Source organism: Parasteatoda tepidariorum, chromosome X2, assembly GCF_043381705.1.
Source record: "Parasteatoda tepidariorum isolate YZ-2023 chromosome X2, CAS_Ptep_4.0, whole genome shotgun sequence".
NCBI lineage: Eukaryota > Metazoa > Arthropoda > Arachnida > Araneae > Theridiidae > Parasteatoda > Parasteatoda tepidariorum.
The window spans coordinates 3,511,245-3,522,796 of NC_092215.1; the positions used below are offsets into that span (position 1 = coordinate 3,511,245).

The following is an 11,552-nucleotide window of genomic DNA, read 5'->3' on the forward strand; positions in this document are numbered from 1 at the left end:
AAAATAATAGCTAGTTCAAATGTTTAACCAATTTATAGTCTCTAAACTATAAGAATATCTGTTGAGTTTAAAGAAAAAAAAGTGCAGCTCGTGTGCCAATATAAAACCGCCTGTTTTCCAGAAAAATAGTAACATTTAAAAACGGAGTCCTATTTTTCAAGCAGATAAGTACTTGGTATCTTCACAAACGAACTCTGTTATTTAAACAAAAGAATTCTGTTATTTTAGCATAAAACTACGTTAGTTTAACGAAAAATAAATACTTTATAAAATAACTATGTCAGCATTGTGAGGCAATAACAAAATTCGAACACCGAGATTCGTATGAGGGACACCTCATCGGGAGGAGAGCGCTCTGCCCATCGTGGCAGCTGTAGTGTTTATATATGAAGTATATATACTGTCTTTATCTTATAAGTCTTATTGAAATCATATTAAAGTGAAATTATAGAAAAGTTTAGCAATTTTACTTACCGAAAAATTATATCTACAGACAGATAATGATCAGGTAGAGTATCAATTCGACTATGAAGTCTACTTAAACAATGTTCAAAGTCATAAAATAATTTCAGGGAAGTAAAAGCGAGTATAGAAAATAGTCGTAAAATGAATTTAGATAAGAATAATTTTACGGTAAGCAAAACCGCTTGGCAAAAACTATAATTTGAATTGACAGTGTTAATCCATCTATCATTAGGGCGAGGAACTATTTTGTGAAAAATAGCTTTAAACAGTCACATATATGGAAAAAGGCTGTAAGAAAGCAGGTATCTTTTGCAGTACGTAGATATCGATTAAAAGAAAAAACTATATTTACTATCTTTAAATAGTTTCTTTTTCTGAAGAATTTAAAGTCATTTTTTACAGTGTACTAATATATTATTTTAAAAAGAAAACATATTTATATGAGAATTATGCCCAATTAGATGTTTTAAGGTTAACCCTTTCGCACCGACTGTCATAAATACGCGCCATCATAAAACCCTATCAATCCGGGTAAAAAGATAAAACCGGTAACCAAAGTAAATCTTTGGCAGTTTATTTGTGGGTGGGGTTATAATTGTTTGATTTGTTCAATTCACCATTCCCTAGTTCAAAATAAAATTATTTCGTTACACATTGAACCCACATTGATTAGACATATGATTAAACTAGCAAAATTAAAGTAAAAGCAAAGTAAGTCTGTCAAATTAGCAACGCCTACATTTAAGTTACCGCTTTTTATATATTTACATCCTGATTCTGATTTTGTACGAATGCTTTTCTGAATCACCCGTCCCTAAGGGGTTAATGTGGTATTTTATTACATAAGAAAATTCTTGCTTGCATTAACGTAAATTTCTTCCAACTAAAAGACAATGTTAAATATTGATATGTCCACAGTGGCTTTATACCACACAAGCTCCGTGGGGCTTTCAGTTTGTTTAAGCTCATTAAATTTTATTTAAAAAAAATTGACGATGCATATTAAAATGTGTAATAAGCATATTCATTCATAATATAATTTCTCCCATTGTTAAAAACAAAGAATAAAAATAGTCCAAATTTGCATAATAAAGATAGTCAAAATAGTCCAAAATTAAAGAAAAAACATTAAAACATTAACTTAGCTCCCACTAGAAAAAAAAATTACGAAAAGAATAAGAAGTTGGCAGCCCTGATTGGACGGTTTTTGGAAATTAAATATTTTGCTGCTGTTGTTGTTGTTGTAGTTCATTTATGTTACACTAGAGCTGCACAATGGGCTATTGTCGGTGGTCTGGGAAAAATCCCTGAGGATGATCTGAAGACGTGCCATCACAATTCTGATCCTCTGCAGAGGGGACGGCACCTCTGCTTCGGTAGCCCGAAAACCTGCACGCGAAGTCGAGCAATTTACGGTAGAACAGCTTAACGAGGACCAATACCGCACACCCTCTGTCCCTACGCAGACTGATCCAAGTGGTCACCCACCCGCACACTGACCGCAGCCAGATGTGCTTGCCTTCGGTGATTTGCTGGGAACCGTGTCTTGACGATCAGTCCACTGCGGGACAAATATTTCGTTGCAATCAAGTACAAATCTGAAACTCGTTTTATTTGGAAATCTACAGATACTTTTAAAATGATAATAGTTAAATTTATTAATTGTCTGAATGCACAAGTTTATAAAGAATGTACAGGTTTATATACATACGTATACACTTATGTATACGCATACGCTCTTTTGAAAACAAGGTATACGCTGTTGTGAAAGTAACACTGTAGTCCTTTAATGTATGAATGGCCTTAATGTATCGTATTATTAACTGAAATGTATTAGCTCCTACCTACCACTCCCTGCGTATCGGAGAAGTGGGATAATTAGTATTCCTTTGAAGGAAATTTAAAAAATCCTGGTTCGGAATATTATAAAATCATATGAAAACTGAAGCTTGTGGAAAAATTTATAGCAAATTTGAAGTCTGCGACGCAAAAATATCGAAGATCCACTCAAAAATCTCATGCTACAGAAAACAAAAGCAAAATTTTAAAAAAAAGAAAAAAATTAGTTCCCCAAAGTAATTTTGTTGTTTCATTGATTTGTAAACTTTAGCTTTGTTAATGTCCCGTAGTTAACCCCTTGGGGACGGGTGATTCATAAAATCATTTGTACAAAATCAGGATCAGGACGTAATTAAATAAAAAACGGTAACTTAAATGTAGTCGTTTCCAATTTGACAGACTATAATTATTGTCAGTTTAATCATATATATAATCAATGTTAATTCAAAGTATAACTAAATAGTTCTATTTTGAACAAAGTAATGGTGAATTAAATAAATCAAACAATTATAACTCCGCCCACAAATAAACTGCTAAAGAATTACTTTGATTACCAGTTTTATATTTTCACCCTGGTTCATACGGTTTTATGCTGGCACGTATTTGTGACAGTCGGCGCGAAAGGGTTAATCCTGTAGCTTTATATAGTCCAGCGAAGAATTCGTTTTTTATGTATATACATAAGATGAAAACGAATGAAATAAACAGAATTAAGCTTAACTGCTATTTATACCAATGTTGAAAATGGTTATCAGGGAAACATATTTCGTTATTTGCGAATTCAGTAATTTTATTTTGGTGTGAAAAGCCAAATGCGAAATACTAAAGTAACATTTTATAAATTTTTGCCCCTGTCTCTATCATAATAAATTCCATATGTTGTTATGACAGAAATGATATATTTAAAAAAAATCACAATTTCTTTATCATCTGCATTTCACTCATATTGATTACATAAAAACTGCATAATTATTACATAAATAATGGATTATTGATTTGACTTATATAAATTTAAAAATTTAAAAACTATTTCTGGTTAATAAAAAAAAACTCCTAACTCTGAAAACCCCTTTTCATGAAACCCAAAGGATCCGTGGAAAGGTTGACTTAACAATTATGATAAATCAACATTTATGACCACTTATTAAATTTTTGAAGACGGTGGCTACCCTGTTTTCGTATTTTTAAAATTTAAATTTAGTTTACAAGAAATTAAAAAATACTTTTACATCCTCTTTTAAAATATTTAAAAACCATTACTGCGACGTTATCACGTTTGTAAAAATTTCTTAGCACGCGGAAGTTCTTCAAAGCTGTAAATTTACGATAACATGCGGCCCAAAAGACAATATATGTAATTCATATTATCATCTACGTCATAAAACGAAGATTATTTTTTATTTTCAAACACAAACAGTCAATATAACAATGGCGATTTCGGAACCGAGGAATTTATAACCAGACAGTAAATATCCAAATCCTGTCATTGTTTACTTTCAAAAAACTGAAAAGCTTAACAAACAAAGCTTTGGTTTCTTATTCTAATCGGGTTTTATTTTTAATATTTATTTCAATTAATATTATTATTTTAATGGCTAAAACATAAATAAAAGTTTTTATATAATATTATTCTAATTTCTAAGGACAGTTTTCCATTTTTTTTCTCTTTTTTTTCTTCTTTTTTATGTTTTAGGAGTTTTGTCTCGGATTTTATGTTCTTAATGATCGCAATGATTCAACTTGCTAAATGGCTATCCTAGGAAATTTAGCTGTTAATATTTCTTGGTGTAACTATAATTTTATGCTTTTACAATTCATATAATATAGAACAAAAATTGCCAATAATTTAAGAAACGATAGGTAAAATGCGCCGAAAATTCGTTTTATCCAAGTTTGCAAAATTCTGCAATTTATTTTAATTTCCTATTTAGTTCTATGTAAATCAAGGAAAGAAGAGAGACGATTTTAAAATTAAATTAGAAAATTAGAGGAATGAACAGTGGGGACTCAGGATATAGAGGACTCGCCTACCAATGAGGTAACCTGGGTTCAAATCTCAGCAATTGCTGGTCGATACGAATTCCGCACCCAACTTGCATCGATCCCAGTGTTGACGTAAACTATCCTCTGCGCTAGACAGATCATGGATTAGAGTGCCCTTGCCATTTAGCTAACCATGGGAGGCTTTAGTGATTTTCCACTCCACGTAACGCACATGCGGTTTAGTTTCAGCAAAGTCCTCCACAAAGGCAAATTATCCTTGCCTTCTGGATTGGGTTTAAAATTACAAGGTTACGGAATTTAACATTCATAGTCGTAAACTCAAAATTGAGTCTGCTGTTCAACGCCAGTTAAAAATAAAATATATGTATGAAAGATATATAATTAAATTCAATCAGTCACGTTAGACCTTTGCTAAAACTCTTTCAAAACATATGATTTTGAGTCAGAGAGTAGAAATATGCAAAAAAGCTACATAATTCATAACATTTTATACTGAGCCTTAGTAGCTCATGGGATATGGGTTCACCTCCTAATGTAGTGAACCGGGTTCAACCACAGTGTTGATGCAAAATACTCTTAGTGGTAGACGGATGCCACGAGACTAACCATGGGAGGTGTTCGTGGTTTTCCTCTCCATGTAGTGAAAATGCGAGTTAGTTCCAACAAAAAGTCCTTCATGAAGGCAAATTTCTCCCAATACTTGAATCAGAAGTTCCGGATAGGGTTCAAAATTACTAGGATACGGAGTTGAACATTAGTAGTCGTAAAGTCAAAATTCGGTCGGCTGTTCAACGACGGTTATTAAATAAAGTAACATTTTATACAACCCTCTCGAGTCATTAAAATTGAGTCTTAGTACGTGCAAATCTGATCATTAGATAAAAATTATTCAATGTACTTCATTTAATTTTTTGCTCACTTAGACATTACAGTTATATTTAAAGCAAATATATGTCTTAATATCTTCTAGCAAATGCCAAGAATTTGACAGAAGATATTAAGTTTTTTAAAAAAACGAAGCAAAATTCAAGCTTTAACTCGTTTTATTCCGACTTTTATATAGATTTGACACAAAAAGTGGCTTTAGGAGAAAAGTAGTATATTTTTGATATTAAACTAAGTGGATCTTTTCTATTATTAGCTACCATTTCATTTCAAAAAGATCCTTACAGATCTAATCACACATACCTAAATCATAAATAAATCATGCTGGGTGATTCTTCTAGACAAATGATACAATAGAAATTATATTACCATAGCACATGTTTTTGAAAAAAAAATTGTCCCATAAATGTGCTCTAACCCATTAAAATTTGATTCGAAGTAGTGATGTAGCAATAGGTCAAAAATTAATGGGTTGGCAAAATTTTATATTAACTATATTCAATTTCTCCATCATTTGTAATTATCACAACGTATCTACCTTATCCATACCTGCCAACTTTTACGCATTTGGCGTAAAATTTTATTTCTGTATTTAAAGTGGTAGTAAAATGTATGCTTTCCACATATTCCTTGCATCTATAAACTTAATTTATAATCTTTTTGATCCACCACTATTTAAAAGAAAATTAATCATACATATTTATAAGTAATACTATTTTGACAGACCGCAGATGCTTGTCCAAAATACGGCCTATGTTTTTTGCCTAAAATTGTAATTTAAATTCCATTTTACTACCACTGGGGTAAATTATCCTCGAAAGGATTTAAAGTTGGCAGGTATGCTTATCAATCAAGGATATATATTTTGATTAAGAAGCTAGCGGATATTGATATTAATTTAAAAAGAAAATTAGTGCAGCGAAGATAATTGTATAAAAAGAAAGAAATGAAGGAAAGAGATGGAATTTCATTTAATTAATATTCAAATCCATAATTTAGCTATCTCATAGCTGGAATGCCAAAAGTGTTCTAGAATATTTAAAGACAACTATTTTAACTCTTTAATGGGCTCTTTATTTCTAGTAAAGGTAAATTAAAGTATTTTTGGAATTGAAATTGTTTTAAGAACAGTAATTGATATATAAAAAAAAACTCATTTAGTTTATAAAAATGCCATTTTTTTGGTGGTAAATATATTTAACATGACCTATTAGGAACTTACTGACTTTTATTTTTATTTATTTATAAAATAAATTACTTAAATGCTACAAACTTCAAAAGGAATTATGTATTTTATAACTTTTATACGCTTTTTAAAAGGGACAAATGGCTACCAATTTTATTCAAACTCACTCCAAGAAAGCTGAAGTTATTGAAAAATGGAAACCTAAATTAAAAGTGGTAAAACGTGGTGGTAAGTATACTTACCACGGCCTTCAAAGCGGTTATCTAAACTTAATATATTTCATTTCGGCCACACCACACATTTAATAGGTTTCATATATATGTTCAAATTATTTATGTATAGTTTTGGAAAAATTCATTTTACATTAAATTTTTTAAATCATTAATAAAATGTCAAATAATGAAATTTATTATAACTCTTCAAATAAAACTATGACTATGACTTTACTATGACTCTTCAAATAAAAATGTTCTGATAAAGTTGGCAAGCATGCTATAAGGGCTTCCAATTTTTTACTCTTTCTTGGAAAACTTCTTGTAGTTAATAGCTAATTTCATGTTTAAATGTCTGAGTCCTTCTTTTGTAAATTTGATTTAAAATTATTTTCTACGCCACAAGTAAATGATTTAAAAAAACTTTACTTTGTTCCAGCTTTCTTGTGGTAAGGATTTTAAATGTTATCCAAATTTTCAAAAATTCTGAAAATTTAAGATTTCCTTTTTTAATTAATATTAAAGTTGTATTTTTTTTATTATTATTTAGAGTTTATTTTCTTATAATATTATATTATTATAATATTGTTATTTTTTTAAATATTAATAAAACTTTTTAATAATATTTTTAAGTGCTAACATATTTCAAAAAATTGATGTTCAGGATTTAAATAGGAATAATATGGATATGAAAAAATATTGTTTGAAATATGTAAATGATGCAGTTATTGCATTTGTACTTTGTTTTCCAGTTAATAAGTTTAAAAAGTAGCACTAAATATTAATACTATCTGTACGACACTACATAATAATGATTTAAACACATGTGCAAAATACCTAATAACTTTTTTTAAAGTATTTTTGACAGCTGACGTATTTTAAAGAATTCCTCTTCGGGTTTTAAAAAGGAATAATACGGATTAGAAAAAACATTTTCTGTCGAAATATATAAATAATGTAATTATTGCCTTTATACTTTGCTTTCTAGATAATAAGTTTTATCAAATAGTACTAAATTTTAAAACTATCTGTAAATCACTACATTTTAATATTATACCATTACATATTAATTAATAACTTAAGTACATGTGCAAAAAATCCTCATAGCATTTTTATTTATATTTTTAAGAGTTGACGAATTTGAAAGAATAGCTCCTCGGAATTTAAAAAGGATTAATACTGATATTAAAAAAAAATATTGCTTGAAATATACAAACGATTTAATTATTGCATTTATAATTTGCTTTCCAGATAACAGGTTAAACAACAATAGCACTGAATATTTATTTTTTTAAATTTATAACCGTCGTTGAACAGTCCACCCAATTGTGAGGTTACGACTAATAATATTCTACTCCTGCAGCCTTGTAATTTTGAACCCAGTCCAGAAGACAAGGAAACTCCTGGATCAAATATAGGGAGAAATTTGCCGTTGTGAAGGACTTTTAGATGGAACTGACCCGAATTGCGTTACATGGAGAGGAACACCACGAAAACAACCCGCGGTTGGCCTGATAGTTAAAGGACCTAAACCCATGATCCATATACCACTGAGGATATTTTACGTCAGTACTGTGGTCGGTGCGGTCCAGGTGTGGAATGACCAGCCATCGCTGGGATTCAAACTCGGGTAACCTCATTTGGAGACTCTATCCAACTCAGCACTAAATATTAAAACTATCTATGAAACACTACATATTAATGATTCAAACACGAACAGAACCCAATAACTTTTTTATTAATATTTTTAAAAGCTGACAAATTTCTCTTCCGGATTTAAATGGAATACTATGGATAAGAAAAAAAATATTTTATGAAATATGTAAAAACTATCTGAGAGCAAATTAAAATATGCAAAGAAGCTTTAATCCAGTGACAAATAGTTCTGTAAATAAAATTAAATAAGTAAGCGTAAAAATAATAAATAAATAAAACAAATTATATCTTTTTTTAAAGCAATTTTCCATTGATACATTGATTATCGATCATTTAGCATACATTATTAATTAATTTTTTTTTATCTTTCAGGCTCCGCCAACGGGAAAAGAATCTTGTTGAATCTTGAAAAAGAGAAAAGAATCTTGAATCCTGTTGTTTAACTCCATCATGAAGCTGACCAACCAATCTGACAAAATTTTAGTACATATTAATGATTCATGAAGTGCACATGGGTTTTCATGAGTATTAGAAATTCTTACTAGTATAAACTTGCTTTACTTATGCTATTAAACTTTTCTAAGAACCCCACGATAGCCTTAACACACAATTTTAAATAGAAACTAAACCTTTTATTCTGAATTATTTCTAAAATGAAAAAAAAAAATTCTCATGAGCAACAAAATAATAATTTAAATTAAATATCATAAGACAGAAAAAAAATCTTAGTACTTATCTTTAGGAGGAATATAGGTAACCTACTATATATCATATATTTTATCATAAATCTATTTCAATCTTTAAATATATAAACATTAAAAATACCGTAAAAATGTTTCTTTACCACATAAAAAAATTAGCGAACTTTTGCTGATTCATTTTCATAATTAGTTTGGAATGTTTTGGTATTATATTTAATATAATTGATGTGCTAATGTATTATAATAAATCGATTATAGAAAAAATTATTTATACAACGATACAGCATCTACAAAATAGGAATGTAATATTATTATTTATGATTTTCTGGTATTGGCTGAAAGTATAACAATATCCTGAAATTTGAATAGCCAACTAGGATCCTAAAGGAGAGAGTGACGTCACGAAATTTCTTTCATTACGTATGTTCCACGTAACGCTATCAAAATATTATGAGATCTACAACTGTGTGAGTCGGTTTCGGCAATTTAAAAAAGGTAATTAAATTTAATTATTGAAAATTTAAAATTAGTTTATTGAAATTAGTTAACTTCAAAAAGCGCACTTGGGGTAAGTTTGTTTTTTTATGTGATGTAAATTTTTATGCAATTTTTTTATGTATTAAATGGAAATCATACAATATCATTTCATTTCATGGCAAGGTATTATTATGATTGTTATTAAGTAATTGTTACATATTATTATGATTATTTATAAATAATTGTTACATATTATTAAGATTATTACTAAGTAATTGTTACATATTATTATGATTATTACTAGGTAATTGTTACATATTATTATTAAAAGACAGAAGAGAGAATAACAAAGCACATTTTTGATGTTTTGAAATTTATAAAAATGTAATGTTTCAAAAAATGTTTTAATAAATACCCGGAACAAGTACAAAAAAAGTCTCCTCTAAGTATTGTTAAGCAAAGTACATCCTTTCCTCTAATCAAGTTGATAAGTCAACGTATTTTTAACTCATTAATAAACACATTTAAGTCTTTCAAAGTGGATGTGTAAGGATGAATGTTTCGAAGAAACTAAAATAGTTGTTAAAAGTGAATATTTCATGCAATTTTATGAAAAAATCATCTTTTTAAGTATATTAACACGTTGAATGCCACACTAATTTTACATGGCTTGCCCATCTGGCCAAAATGATTTTCTCAGTATGTATTGCATTTATTTTTTTCACACCATTTTAGTAACGACAATAATATAAAAAAATTAAAAGTGCTAAAAATTTACTCGAATTACGTCTTTCCAGTAATCTTGGTTTTACCGGTCACCGGCGACCTCCATTGCGCTACGAGCAAACTCAGTGCCGGTCACTGGTGGCCCCCATGGCCTTCAACGTGTTAAGAAGTATATTTGTGAGTATGTTTAAGGTGCATAATCACTTCACTTAACATTTTTTTTAAAAAACTATCAAATATCAGCAAAACTGTTATATTCTTATACAATTATTTATAAGTTATAACCGATCAATTTAGTCCAGTTTGGGATCACTTATTAAAGAAACATTTATAAGCGATGGAACCTGAAGATGTAAAAAGTGGTGACTTACAAAAAACACATTAAAACAAACAAAACAGATTAAAAGTAGTCAAATTTTCTCCCGCAATTCTTTCAGTTTAGGATTAAAACGGAATATTCTAAACCCATTTCAAATGCTGGATATCTGTTAATCTCGGCTTTTGGAACGAAGCGCCACTGACCGATTGGTCTACACTAGAATGGCATATGCTAGGAAGTCATATGTCAGAGTTCATGAAGTAATTTCAAAAAAGAGTTCAGGTCATCATCGGAGTAGAGCTTGAACTGTAGTTAGATGATCATCATTCAGATGGGGAGACCCCATTAAGTAAAGTTTGAGCTAAACACATTTCCTTAAAAATGTTAAATATATATCCTGTTAATATATGGTAGTAGTTACGAATGAATAGTCAAACTGAAAAAAAAAAATATTAATGAAGTAAACCGCCTTTTTTTAATTTTCGGTGCATGTTCCGTCACAGTCTTAACATATTGCAAACGAATCACGTAAAAATATGTTTTTGAGATTTCTGCGATCCGTGCAAAAATTAAAAACGTGGTAGCATAACTACTTCGTTTTTGCTCTGTTTTTTCAAATAAATGTTCCATTCGTGATTACTGTAAACATAAATGATTCAATTTATATGCAATCAGTACTAGAATCACTCATCATAATTGGATTTTTTTTAATTGAAGTTGTAGTTATATAGAGACAAGTTTGCTCTAGCTCTTATGAAATCTTGCCTACCACTCATTGTAAAATTTTAATCTCTAACGAATGTAATGCGTTTTTAGGAAAAGTTTCTCGCATGCAATGTGTTAATATAACACTATTTACTTCTAATCGTTTTCTTTTTCAGCATCTACTGCTCTTTAAGCAACATTTAGCCAAAGTATATTTCCTTATTTAGAATGCACGGTCACAATTACTAATGCAGGACTGCTCTATGCTTTTCGTAAAAATTTATTCTAGAGGGAACTAAGTTATTGCTTTAATGTATTACTTTTAATCCATTCAAACTTATTTTCCACACCACTGCATATAAATCATTTAAAAGTTC

At 29.5% G+C, this 11,552-nt stretch overlaps 1 long non-coding RNA gene across 1 annotated transcript in view; it reads left to right on the forward strand.

The window, feature by feature from the left end:
* LOC139427158 (uncharacterized) overlaps positions 1-9,678 on the forward strand; it is a 57,333-nt gene extending 47,655 nt beyond the window's left edge. Inside the window, exon 4 of the long non-coding RNA XR_011638320.1 lies at positions 8,620-9,678. This is a non-coding gene — a long non-coding RNA (uncharacterized lncRNA). The remainder of the gene's footprint in view (positions 1-8,619) is intronic.
* Positions 9,679-11,552: the final 1,874 nt, after the last annotated feature.